The sequence below is a fragment of the Cornus florida genome, unplaced genomic scaffold (assembly GCF_030987335.1).
Source record: "Cornus florida cultivar Cherokee Brave unplaced genomic scaffold, ASM3098733v1 CherokeeBrave_3.0.0_Hap2_Chr06, whole genome shotgun sequence".
Taxonomy (NCBI): Eukaryota; Viridiplantae; Streptophyta; class Magnoliopsida; order Cornales; family Cornaceae; genus Cornus; species Cornus florida.
This window is the reverse complement of record NW_026775576.1, coordinates 63,528,530-63,543,135: the sequence shown is the minus strand read 5'-3', so window position 1 is coordinate 63,543,135 and position 14,606 is coordinate 63,528,530. Positions and strand designations below refer to the sequence as shown.

Genomic DNA, 14,606 nt, shown 5'->3' with positions numbered 1-14,606 from the left:
CGGTGAGTTCGACGAGGTAGAGGAAGTAGATTCAGATTGGGGATTTCTTGGTAGGGTGAGAGGCATCGATGAGGTTGATGATGGTGGGGACGTTTCGAGAGGTGTGGACACAGACTAGGACTCAAAGCTCAGTGTCTGGTTTGGATCTTTGAATTGTTCTGCGTTTGTGTAGTACGAATCTTTTGGCTTGTCTATAGATTGTGGTTACAATGGGTGTGATGATTCTGATCATGACCATGGGTACAACCACCAAAATTACAAATGATTGACCATCTACATGTTTCAATGTAAGAGAAATTTTATATTGATCAAAATTCTTTTCAACTGAAACAAAATGATTTCAAGAGAAAAAGAGGGTTTCTTCAATTGGCTCAAGAGGTTTGACTATATATGTATATATTACTACCTAATAAACTTTGATAAACGTGATCATAAAAATCAGCAATGTCTAGTGTTGAAGATGCAAATACTGATATTACAAACAACAATACATTGATTGCACTACACGGTGTAAATAATTTAGAAAATTTTAAGTGAACTATGTAATTCAATTGTTCTGATTTTTATAGACATTGAAAATTATTAATCTAATTTTATTTTGTAGTCTTTTTTTATTAATTTTTATTTTGTAGGCATTTTTTAAAATAAAAAATAAATCTCACTCCTCGCAATTTGGTACGTATACTCCCTTATGCTTGACTGTACCTATGGAATGAAAAGTTACAGAAGGGGAAGGGAATTCTATCAAAGGTTGTTTTGACTTCGTTTTATAGCAGGTACATGTGTGTGTTTGGAAATCCATGAACTAGAGAATGAAGAATGTTTTTCTATAAATCTTCATCCTTTTTGTCGGTGGGTCACTGCCGGTTCCCTCTACTCTGCTTACAGTCGCTGCCGGTTCCCTCTGTTCTGCTCGCAGTCGCTGCCAACATGATAACTTCTTCACCGGCATTTGCATAAATTTTTCCGTGGTTGTTGTTCGCGTATTCTACCGGTGGCATAACTTCTTCACCGGCAACATCCTTAGTAATGAAGAATAAAGGAAAAAAAAATAGGAAAAAGAAAAGAAGAGAGAAATGGTGACCTTGGGCAGTATTCAAGAAGAAAGAAAAAGAAGGGAAAAAGAAAAGAAGAGAGAGAAAATGTAGGAACAGTTATATATATATATATATAATGGTAGAGATAAGGGTGTTATGAATATTTTACTTAATTTAGTACACGAAGTCTGCATAATCCTTCATTGATTGACATTTCTGTGTAGGATGATCCGAGTAAATTTCCAAATCACAGGAAAAATTCCCATAATTATGACAAACCATTAGGAGAGGTCCGTGTAGATTACCCAAACTTGAAATACTGACCAAATTATTTTTTCCCCTTGAAATATATCAGTGAAAAAAACATTTACTTGTGATCACTTGGCGATTTGCCTTAAGAATCTCAATCCACTTTCTTCAAAATTTTCCATATTTTGATGTGGTGCAAAATCACCTCTAGTTGCATAGTGTCAATTTCTCTCCTTTTTGAAATAAGTGGCTGAGAAAATGCCACATCAATTAAAAATTTTGGATAACGAAGTTTTCACTACCTTGTATTCCATATATATAAAAGTTTTAAATTTTGTATTCCATATATATAAAACCTTTAAATATTGTATCCGAAATTCGTGGCCTTTTTCTCTTAAAAGCGTCATCTTCCTTTCTCTTTCTAAAAGCTTCATCAACTTCCATTAATAAACTTTCCAATGTTCAAAGCTTCACTTCCAAACCCAAACACACTCCAAAGCTGGCTTCCCAGCAACAACCCATGTAATTTCACTAGAGTATTATGCAGAAATTCTAGAGTATCATCCATATATCTAAGCTCTGTTCATCTAAATTAATCTCGATTTTGGGTCTGTTTTTTCTTATCTAATTACTTTTCTCAATTTGTTGGGATTTTACGTATAACAAATAAAGTACGTACTGCTTGGGATACAAACGATGTATTACTTGGGATGTTAAGTAGGATTATGTTGGGATGTTACGACTCCATAGTATCATCCATAGCTATAAGTTTTGTTCATCTAAATCTTGATTTTGGGTCTATCTTCTTATCTGATTACTATTCTCAATTTGTTGGGATTTTACGTATAACATAAGCATGAAATAAAGTACGTACTGCTTGGGATACATACTACGTATTGTTTGGGATGTTAAGTAGGATTATGTTGGGATATAATGTACAATTTATATTGACTTAAATTACAAACTGTTGGGATGTTTTGTATAAACTGCTTGGGATGTTATGCAGTACACAAATAATTAAACAAAAAAACCATGTCAATCCAGATGTTGCTTTGTTCCGATGTTGCTCTGTTAATTTGAAATAAACTGACTAGTATACGAAGAAAGGGAAGGAGAAATTTATAGAAACAAAGGATGGAGAAATAGATCTGTGATTCGTTTTGGAAACAAATCAAAATTATCAAGATTTGAAAGAAGAAGAAAATAATAAGTAGAAAACTCTCTCTTTCTCTCTCTAACTTTCTCTTTCTAAAACCTTTTAAATTCTTTAGCAGTGGCAGAGGGAGGAAAGTGAGAGTCCTACTCTACTTCGGAAATAGAGTCCTGCTTCTATTTGGAAAGAAATCAAAATTTGAATTTTGAGACAAAAGAAACGTTGCTTCTATTTGGAAACAAATCGAAGCATGCAAATTTGGGGAGAGAATAAAGGTTGCTTCTTGTTTCAATTTGGAAAGAAATCAAAACTTGAAATGGGTTAATTGATATTTTGGGAGAGAACAAATTGAAATGGTGGGATTTCAATTTGTTTTCAAATGGGTTGCTGAAATGGGTTTGTTGAAATAAGGGAGGGAAGAAGAGTATTTGTGAACAATGTATACATATATATATATATATTTATACACGAAAATTGTGTACACAACAAGTACACATTTTTATCCATCATGGTAACTACTGTTCCATGAAATACACATGGTAACTACTGGGAGAGGATCCTGATCCATCTTGATGAAGAGATATTATGTATATGGATTGGGTGGTTGTCTGGCATTTCTGTCATGAGGATAGCATTGACTTTAAAAGGATAGTGACAGGTCAAGTTTTCTATTTTTATTTTTTATTTTAATGATGTGGTGGTAATGTAATCGTGACAGTCGAGTTGTTTTGTATTCGCTTCCTCTATAGAATGGACTTGCAACACAAGGGTCAGCTGTTGAAATTTTATTTTATTTTTCAATATTTATGAAGGGCACAACTATCAAATATAGGCAATTTCATCTATGGGTTGCCCTGCAAATGTGTGGAAAGGGAGAGCCATACTAGCTGAATCTTGATAGAGATCCCGGAAGCTAAGAACTGGCCTAATTGGTAGAATGCTCAGTTTTTCGAGCGGGTGTGCCCATGTCCTAGTTCCCCTTAGTTTGCGAGTATTTGAAAAAAAAAAATTAAATAAATAAATAAATTAGGTAGTATTATTAATATAAGAAGAAGATTCAAATTTCAGGGGAAAAAATAAATTATAATAATAATGGAGGAAGGTTCATGAAGAGACAAGTTATGCATTCTGAAATCTAGATTTGTTTCTTATGAGTTATTTGGTTAGATGGAAATTGGTAGTGAAAGAAAGGCAAAAATAAAATTTTCATCATTAGCATGAATTTTTTTTCAAAAAATTATGTAACATTACTACTTTATGATTTGAATAGTGTGATACTGCCTTAAATAGAGGGGTACAATTGAAATCTCATATATTTTTCTCAAAATATAGGAAATGTTTTTCCTTTTCTTGCTATCCAAACTTTTTATTCTTTTATCTCATGCCAAGAACGTTGGAAGTTAGTTGTTAGAGGGGAGAGGGTGAGTGTAGGGTTCGGACACGGGGAACAACCCCCAATCCCAACCATTGGGGCTACATTGCACTTGCTTATCCAAACTCTTAAATGGTCTAGAAATTCTGCATTTCGCATTTCGTTTCCTTTCATGTATTTCCATCTAACCAAACTAAGCCATAGTGTGTGAATGTGAACTACATATGATAGCTTCTTATGATATTTATTTAGTCCTTATTATAGCTAGTGTGTTTCCAAAAATGAAATGACTCAATTACTTGAGCAATTAATGACAGATAAAACACAAACCAGACATTGTAAGGAAAACAAACTTTCAAAGTTCAAAACCTTCAATATATGCAATACATAACCGAAGGAATTAAGGAAAAGCCAAACTATGAGTCTATGAGCACCACATAAACAAATTTTAACACCAAACCAACTATAAACATAACATGAGAATTCTAAATACAAACTATTTCACAAGAAATTACACAAATCTATTTATATGAGAAGTGAACTAACTAGTGTCTTCTTAGAATTGTATTTGGTCCCATCACCCATGCACCTGTAATAATAGGAAATGATCTAGGTTTTGAAAACTTCAATTTTATGTTAAAAGATGTAAGAAGGTTGATGTACACAAGGAATATGAATTTAAACATTGAATATTTACCTAAGACACCAAGACATCGATAGGGAGATTACAATAGTACCCAAAGGAAAAAAGATAATAACATGAGAACCTGGTGTTGTGGCTACCATAACAGAGAAATGCATGCAGCTAATTTATCTTAGTTACCATAAGTGGTGGGGTCATACTTACTATGATTGAACTGCAGTTGTAATTCTTCTTCCTTGATGTGTTCCAAAAAGATTATCAATGTTGACTTGCAACTTTGTTACAACGTCACTCATATTCAATCTTTTAACTGGTGATTCTGTTGAACAGGCGATACCAATTCTAAATATCAAAGCCAAACACTCTTGAATCTTGTGAAAATTCTCCCCCTCTTCTTCTTGTTGAAGAAGTACTGAATCTGCAATATTGACTACTCTCTCTGGCAAAGCCATCTTAGCATAGTTATGAAGATTCATACCATCACTGAACATTTTATTAGTTGGCCTTTTTCCTGTAAACATTTCCAGCAAGACTATTTCATAGTTGTATACATTGCCAGAAGTTGACACCCCATTTCCCATACCAGACTCTACACGTCACACAACCCAATGTAGTAGAAACAAATGTAAAGGAGTTGGTTCAATTATATATCTCTTGATAAAAGCATATATAACACAATTTATCATTAGCATAAAAGTAAATATAAAAAAATTTTCTAAAAAGATTAAACGTAATAATTGTGTTGAGCTAAGATTTCGAAGCGCATGTTTAAGTGGTGCAAAATTTTGACAAGAACACAATTTGCTAATATGCAACCCTGAGCAAACAATTCATCTATCAAACAAATTCCTAATCATTGTAAATATAAATTAGTTAGAGTAATGAAAAGAAAAACAGAACAAAAAGTATAAATACCTAGCGTGGATGTATATAACCAACAGACCCTCTAATTCCAATAGAACTGATTTGATTTTCGCTAATATTTTGGTTTGTATCAAGAAGGAACCTCGATATCCCAAAGTCACCAACATGTGTAGTCATGCCGTCATCCAGAAGAACATTGTTCGGCTTCAAATCATAGTGAACTGTGGGAGTTTGGCAATGATGGTGAAGATAATCCAATGCACAAGTTGTTGGGAAACGTGCAAGTTTTAAAAACTTTTCGAGGGATTTTGATTCATAGATCTTAATTCATCACACAGAGACAAGTTTTACGCAAAAATAAAAATATGATGTATCATTCAATTAACAGATTGAATACTTACATCAAAGGTCTGAGTAAACCTTTAAAACTTTCCTCTAAAGTGAATGTTCTCACTTATTGTAGATCCCTTAGCAAGATGCCTTATTCTTGAATCTCCATCTTCTTGGTAATTGTTTTGCCTTTAGGAATCACTTATAAGCCCCCATGAATGACCTTGGAAAACTAGGCTTGTGGGAGCCTCCATTAGATGAGAACATAAACCCTAATTTTCTAGAAAGAGAAAATAAATTCCTTTTTCCTTCTCATTAAAAATCACCCCCTAAAATATACATAGACCATGTATATTTATAGGCAACATAAAAATAAAGAAAAGGAAACAACAAATCCTTCTCCATCTCTAATTCATATGTCTCAAATCTAATATGATTCCAATATCAAGTTGGGCTATGAGTGAAAATCCATTGGGCCTATTATTTTATTGGCTACAATGAATTAATAATTGGCCCGATCCATGGACCCAATTCAATTAATTCATAAATTAATTTCTACTCCACTAAAAGAAATTAATTGAACTCCAATTAAATAATAAATAACCTCTAAGTCAATATTGCACTTTGACCCCTCTATGCATAATTAGTTATCGGATAAATAAAGCCATCAATCCGACTACTTAATTAATATATCTATTTTGGTACCTCTGATTATTTTTGGCTCGATCACAATAAAACATTTATTTGACAAAAATAATAATTTAAATAAATAAATATATAATAAATCATTTTGTCTAAAAACACACGAAAGCTTTCGAATTTACTTTGTGATCAACCATAATCAATACAAAATAAATACAAGTAGTAATGATGCAAATATTGAAAATATAACCCTCTAACTATTAATTACATAACTACCCAAAGTGTCGGTCTAAGGATCCCGAAGAATTCGCCGAACAAATCAAAGTAATTATTAATTAATAAAAGAGTCTGTACTTTTCTCATGCTTAAGAGTCAAATGCCATGACGGTGATAGGGAGTAATTGCATACGACGGCTCTCGCAATATATCTCAACCTAACGCGGATCCAGTTCAAGTCTTAATTAATTATGAGTCCATCCATAATTACCGACTATGAACAATTTATAATTACTATTTATATATCATGCATTGATTGCCATCACATACATATATATAAATATTTCTTGTAATTACATGGACACTATCAATTTCATAGTGAATCGAAACATAATACATTAAATTCACCAATTATATAAATCATAAATATTTCAGATATGTTAGGAACATATGTCATTATAATCCAAATAGGAATTTGTTATGTCAGGGCATATAAATCCCAACACAAGCAACATCAATGGCAATATGTAATCTCTGAACAAGACTTAAATCTTTTGGCACCTCACCTTGTCCTCCAATTGGATGCAACCAGTCATCTAGACTCCCATTGACCATGAACTCATAAACAAGAGCCTTGAAATCATTATTTTGGTATTCAACACTCGAACATGCACCATCTTTACAAGATTTCGATGCCTAATGTTTCTCAAGGCCTCACATTCAGTGATGAAACTCCTAGAAGCTCCTCGTTGCAAAAGGTTAAGTACCTTTACAGCAATCTTCTTAACATCAAATATTCCTTCATATACTGCCCCAAAGCTACCAACCCCTATCAAATTAGATTCGCTAAACCCATAGGTAGCTCTATACAGACTTTGGTAGGACACTCTTAAAAACAAGCTTCCTGAATCTTCTGTAGAAGGTTTTTCGCGTCTCTTTCTACACCAACAAACATATAGAGCAGAGAACACCAAAGTCACTACTAAAAGTCCCGAAGCTATGGCGATTACCATCTTAAAGGAAAGAGTGGTTGAACCCCTCTTCTTTGGATTTGTGAGGTTGCATCTAGGTAGCTGTAATTCAGGTATACCTCCACAAAGCTTACTATTGCCCATGATTGAAATTGCAGTTGCATTCCCAAACACACCCTTTATTGGTACCATGCCATCAAAATCGTTATAAGAAAGATTCAAATACTGCAACAACTGAAAGCTCTTGAAATAATTTGGAATTTTGCCTGTAAAATTGTTGCGAAAAAGATCCAATTCTTGAATAGCTTTGAGATTGCTGAAAGATGAGGGGATGCTTCCTTGGAAGAAGTTACTATCCATATATAAATATTCTAAACTTACACGACTACCAATTGTGCTTGGAATTTCACCTGATGCATGTTCTCATAAACATACAATTCACCAAGATTTTTCAAGTTTCCAACTTCTAGTGGAAGGGAACCACTGAAATGGTTTTGAGAAAGATCAAGAAAGAGTGACAAGGACAAGATATTAAAAACATGTAGGGGTATGTTACCACTCAGTTTGTTTTTAGAAACACTCAGTAACAGCAAATTTTGGCATTTTCCAAGACTTGAAGGGACACTTCCTTCAAGATTATTTTCATTCATATATAACTCAATTAACACACTCAAATTTCTTAGAGAGGATGGAATGACTCCTGGCAAATTGTTTGCATCCAAATACAATCTATTGAGTTTCTGAAGCTTTCCAATCTCAGTGGGAATGTTACCTGTGAACTGGTTGCTCCACATAGTTAGCCAATTAAAGTTGATGAGATTCCCAATTGCGACCGGGATGCTTCCAAATATATTATTATGAGATAGACTGAAGAATTCAAGCTTAGTTGACAAGTTGCCAACAGATTGGGGAAGCATTCCCCCAAAATTATTTACATCTATAGACAATATCCTTAAATTTGTAGCATTGGTCAAAGAGGAGATAAAGCTCAAGTCACCAACTCCTCCACTTCCAAGATGATTCTGATAAATGTCTACAATCTTAAGCTTATGTAGCCTTTCCATTGTTGGCACTCTTCCATTAAGATTGTTTTGAAGGATTTGTGTGTGACAACCCGGAATTTTTAGGAATTTAAATTATATTTATCCCATGAATTTTAGTTGATAAAATTGATTATTTAATTTTAAATTGAAAATTGATTATTTAATTGAAGAGTTTATAAGGATTAGACTTGAGTTATTATTATTTTGTGTCCTTAGTAATTGTTCTTTGTGGATTTATTTATTTTTATTCATTAAATTAGTGGGTTTCATTGTTGGATGCTTGATATGTAAGCAACATATATATCGGTAACGAAGAATGCAAGCACGGGCTGAAATAGGCGAAGAAAGATAGAAATGGTAATGAAGTGGGGTCTACCACTAGATGATGTTTGGGTTGAATTTGGTTTTTTGTATATATATATATATATATATATATTTGTGATGTATCATTTGGTGCATGCATTAGCCAAGGTGGTTATGTGATGAAGAGAGAGAAAGTGATGGGTTGCCATGCACTGCCAGCCGTGGCGAAATGAGAAAAGAAAATGGGAATTTGTGGGTGGCGGGTCCCACAAGGATTTTTGTTTGGCAACATTTCTTTGTTTTTTGATTTCTTCACGTGGGTTGTAAGTTTTGGAGTGATATTTAGTGGTTAGGTGATGTGTGTAGGAGCGAGATGATGAGAAGATAAGATGATGGTGATAGTAGCGGGGGGTCCACTAAAGACTTTTTGGGCCAAAATTGTGCTTTATGCACGTGGGTTTGTTGGCTGAGGTCGGCGGATTTCCATTATTTGTTCAGCAGTTGTGTGCCCCAAGTATACAAAAATACAGAGAAGATGAATTAGAGAGAGGGCAAATAGAGAGGGAAAGTCAGATAAATTAGAGTGAAGACACAGAGAGAGTAAGCAGAGAGAGAGAGAGAGTGAGAGCCAAGATGAACAGACAGGGAGAGCTTCGAAAGTTGCAGAGGAGGCCGGAAGTAGGAGGCTTTGATGATCTAGTGAGGAAAATTCTTTTTCAGGAGAGGAGTTCGTAATTCACGAAATTTCTTGTTCCTTTGCGAATTTTCATCGTAAATTATTGTCTGGCATGCCAATTTATGTTGAATTTCCTCTAAAAGGATTAAATTATTGTAAATAAAGTATGTGACTATGTGTTTAGTTGAAATTGTATAAAATTGTATGTTTGTATGAATTAATTTCATGTTTATAGTCTTCTCATGTTAGATTCTTGTTGAATGAAAGCATGCCGTAAATTTTTTGAAAATTCTTGCAAATATACTAAGTGGTTTAGAATTGAATTAAATGTATGATTATAGACATTAATTAGCATGGCATAAAAAAGGGCATGATGCATTCACGCATATTATTGGGCATGAAGAAAAGGGAAATTGTTTTGAAATGAAAGAAAATGGATTTTGGGAAAGGTTTTGATAAAAAGGATTTTTAGAAAATGCCAAGGAGGTACCGAAGGTCCGTGGAGTTAATGTAACCTAAAGGGAATTAGGGAAATCACTATATCGTGGTTGAGCTATCTGGGCCCCAAATGATGCTGCAGAGGTACCAAGGGTTAGGGACAGTAGTCAATCCTTCTCTTGTGTCGGTCACTAATGAAAGGGTTATATTAACAATTTGAAAAGTGATGGATGATTTTGAAAATAGGGAGCGACATAGCACGGCATTGCATTTCATAGCACCATATTATTTATTTGGATTTGAACTTGATGTTGTATTTCTCCCAGCATAGCATAATCCCTTTCCCTATTGTTTTATTCTTTGCTTGGATTCACGGGGCCACAAGAGGTGTGTCTTAGGCACCACATACTGAGCTTTATGCTCATCCTATTATTTAACATTTTTCAGGACATGGGAAATAAGTGGCGGGTAATGTTCCACCACAAACCTAATTTGGATTAGAGTGTTACCCAAGAATTGACTCTAGAGGGGAGGTGAATAGAGTAAATGGCCAATTTTTGCAAATTATAGAAATAAAATTTCTAATCAACAATATAACCAATTATGCAATAATCAACATATGAAATCAAGATATGAAAGTAAACAATTTATAGCACAATTGTAAAAGAGATAAGGGAAGAGAAATTGCAAACTATAACACGGCAATTTTTACGAGGTTTGGAAACTCCTACTTCTCGGCTCAAGATCCCTCTTGAGACATTCCAATCCACTATACCTTTTCCTTACAGGTGGAGAGCAAACCTTTACATGAAGCAACACCTTGCTTCACCTTGTTAAGAAACAACCTCTCTTAGTCTTCCTTTTGGTCACACCAAATCTTACAAATTGAAGCTAGCTTGCTTCTTCTTCCTTGGGCCACATAAGCCCTTACAAATGAATATCAAGTTTGATACATACAAATATATCTCTTAAAGATTGATATGCAAATCAAAGCTCACAACTAGAGTATATATGAATATAAATGAAGCTCAAATACTCTATGAATGAAATGAATGAGAGAAGATGATATAAGTGAAGAATATAAGCTCTTATAATCTCTCAAGTGTATAACAGAGCACAAACTCTATGAAGATTCAAACAAGAGCAAAAGTCCTTTGAAAGCTTAATTGAATCTCTCAAAATAGTATATGAGTGAATGAGATTTAGAGAGGAAATGAAAGCTTAAATGAGAATTTTTAGGCTTTTTGAATGCTCTTGAATGCATTGGAATAATATACTTGAATGCTTTCTCAAGATCTGTATTTTATCTCCAGACCAACCCTCTGTATTTATAGAGATTTTGAATTCAATAGAGCTATTGTAGGTGGTTGGGAGCATTAAATGAATTTTTAGCCGTTTGAGATTTGAATCTACAGAGTTGCGACCAAACCGGTTGACATCTTTTCATGAACCGGTTGATGTATGCTACAAATCGGTTGACATCTTTTTCATGAACCAGTTGATGTATGCTACAAACTAGTTGACATCTTCTTATGAACCAGTTGATGTATGCTACAAACCAGTCGACGCAAATAACCTTCTTTTTGAGATTTTACTACTGCCTAGATACCGGTTGATATGAGCTTAGTAGGCGTCGACATAAACAAGCTTCCTCTTGAAGTTTTGCTACTGTCTAGAAAAGAACATGACTTCAAATGGATATAACTCGGTCCATTTAACTCCAAATGAGGTAAAATTTAAGTCTAAATTCATTACCTTGAAGTCAGCTTTCTAATGCCACTGGCCTTACTCAAAAATTCCAACCATAGAAATAGTTATGGTCATTTTAGTGCAACCTGGTCAGAAATTTCACAAACCAGAAACATGCATCTTGTAATGCTCATATCTCATTCAATTCAAATCCTTTTTAGTAAAATTTGAGTCTAAACTCAAGGGCTTGAAGTAAGCTTTCTAATTCACCTGGACTTACTTAAAAACTCAAACTACAAAAATAGTTATAGTAGTTTTAGTACAAGCTGGTCTGAATATTTTTTGGGCTGAAAATTACTTCTTATGAGATAGTCATCTTTCTATCACCTAGGACTTTGATGTATGGTTCAATTTAGTTCAAGACCAGTTTCTAAGAGTCTAAGGACATCTAAGGATGATAAATTTCAAGTGCATTATGTCCTAGAGTCATTTACCAATTCATGGTAACAAAGGCTTTAAAGATGAAAGATTAAGTTCAATGCCTTAACCTTTACTTTGTAGAGACCAAAATAAATTATATAATTTATATGCATGGTTCTATCATTTCTAGTTTAAGTGATGAGTTCTTTCAAAGCTTATGCAAGCTTGAACTAACTCATTCTTAGGCAATGACTTCATATGTCAATTAGATGTGAATGAAGTGTATAGTCTATTGCTATTGGATATAGGAGCATATGAATGATGTAATGATATGCATGGTCCTATAGAGATGAGCTTCAAATGTATTCATAAAAACTTTGACATTGAATCCTAAACACTTACCATCCTCTACCCCTTTCTTTATGCTTTGTCCATGATCTTTAGGCTTTGAGGTATTCTTGCTTTCTTCTTTTCTTTGAGTTTCTTTCTTGCTTATTTTTGTCCAAACTATCTTTGAATGGACATTGCATTTTGTTCCTTGTAACTTCAACTCTTCTTTATGTCCATTTCTTTTATTGATGTGATCTTGAATAAAGGAATACTTGGAATGATCTTTGGTGCTTCATTGAGGTCATTCTTTAAATGTGAATAATCTATATAACACTCAATGTAAACATTAGTCCTTAAACACCATTAATGGTTTGTTATCATCAAAACAACTAGATTGTCCATTGATGAAATCCTTAAGGTCAACATAGAGGATCTGTTACGACCCGAACCCGTGGGTTCGGACCGTTAACCGGGTCCTTACCCGAACCCGAGGTCAACTAAGCCATACCATCCATTTCCTGTGTCCATAGCTGTCAGATGTGTCAATTCATTGTACTAAAATGCTCTAAGACACAACCTTACAAAGAGGACCCAATATACAGTTAGTGAGGAAGGATCGGTCGGCTGATAGCCCTTGGTCGGCCGGCTGACAGGGCATGGTCGTTCGACTGGTCTACTTGGTCGGTCGGTCTGACCTACATGGTTGTTTTGTCTAACCCACATGGTCGGTCGGTTTGACCCATATGGTCGATCGTTCAGACCTCGTATGGCTCTATCGTTCAGACCTCGGATGACTCTGTCGTTCAGACCTCGGATGGTTCTGTCGTTCAGACCCCATATAGTTGTGTCGTTCAGACCTCGGATGGTTCTGTAGTTCAGACCCCGGATGGCTCTATCGTTTAGACCTTGGATGGCTCTGTCGTTCGGCTGATCCTCTTTCTCAGCCGGTCGACAGGCCCTGGATAGCTGCTATATGTAGCCTGATAATCCAAAAACCTGGGCTCTTAGTGAGTCAAACTTGATAAATAACTTAATGTGCAGCTAAACCCAAATTCACGATAATAAAACATGACATTTAGATATCCATAAAAGCTCAAAATATAACCCCATATCCCATTCGTTATAACATGTATACATAGTTCCAAATATACAACAAGTGTTACTTTGAGATTCTAGTTACATTGCGAAATGAATATATCCACAGGTTACAGTTTTACCAAGAATGGCCACAAGTGTACAAAAGGTAACAAAATTAAACTTCAAGTCCTTGAGCTAGACTTGTGGTGGACCGTCATTTGCCACTTCTTTCCCAAGCCCTGAAAAATGTTAAATAATAACGGGATGAGCCTAAGCTCAGTAGATGGTGCCTAAGACACACTTCTTATGACTTCGTGAATCCACGTAAGGAATAGGTAAAAAAAAACGGGATCATGACATAGGGGGGTACAAGGCAACAACTACAACGACATGTATATAACAATTGTCATCCAAACACATACACGCCATATATTCTAATGAAGTGCAATATCATACAAATGTCACTCCCCATATCCGAAACATTTCCATTTCAACTTCCAAACCTTTAGTGTAATCCGACCCAAGGCACCTCCAAAGCGTCACGAAAAGAGGATTGGCTAACCATCCACGACCATAAGGCACATCCAAGGCGTCGCATCCAGCCTAGTTAGCTCAACCATACTCCTCTCTAGACAACACTAACACCACAGACTACTAGGCGCCTCCTAGGCATCCGATTTTCGCAAACACCTTTAGAAAACATTTTCCCAAAATAATTTCATTTGTTTTAAAACACTTTTTCCCCCTTTTTCTTTCCCAAAGAATGCATAAATGCTTCAAGCTTCAACTCATCAATTCAACCATAAGAGTTTACATATGATTTTATAATTAAATCACTAAATTTCATTTCATACAAGTATGCTTAAGCACAATATATTAAATAACACCTTGTCACAATTTCATACATGGCATTTAAACAATTTTCAAAAACTTATACTAATTAAACATGCAATTCAACAATTTATAAGAACTAATTTCATAAAAGTATAAGAAGAATCATGTGTTAGAGACCCCTACCTCAACAATAAGAAAAACCCCAAATTTCCCAACACTAAGCCTTAATTTCAAAATCAAAGAGTGATGAAATGATGCTTGGCTCCTATCAAATTGAAGATCTCAACAAGCTCAACAATTTTGCTTCACAATGTTCTAT

The 14,606-nt window shown here is 34.7% G+C and overlaps 1 pseudogene; it reads right to left on the bottom strand.

Annotated features, from left to right (window-relative positions):
• Positions 1–857: 857 nt before the first annotated feature.
• LOC132314200 (probable LRR receptor-like serine/threonine-protein kinase At3g47570) lies at positions 858–7,837 on the bottom strand (annotated as a pseudogene).
• Positions 7,838–14,606: the final 6,769 nt, after the last annotated feature.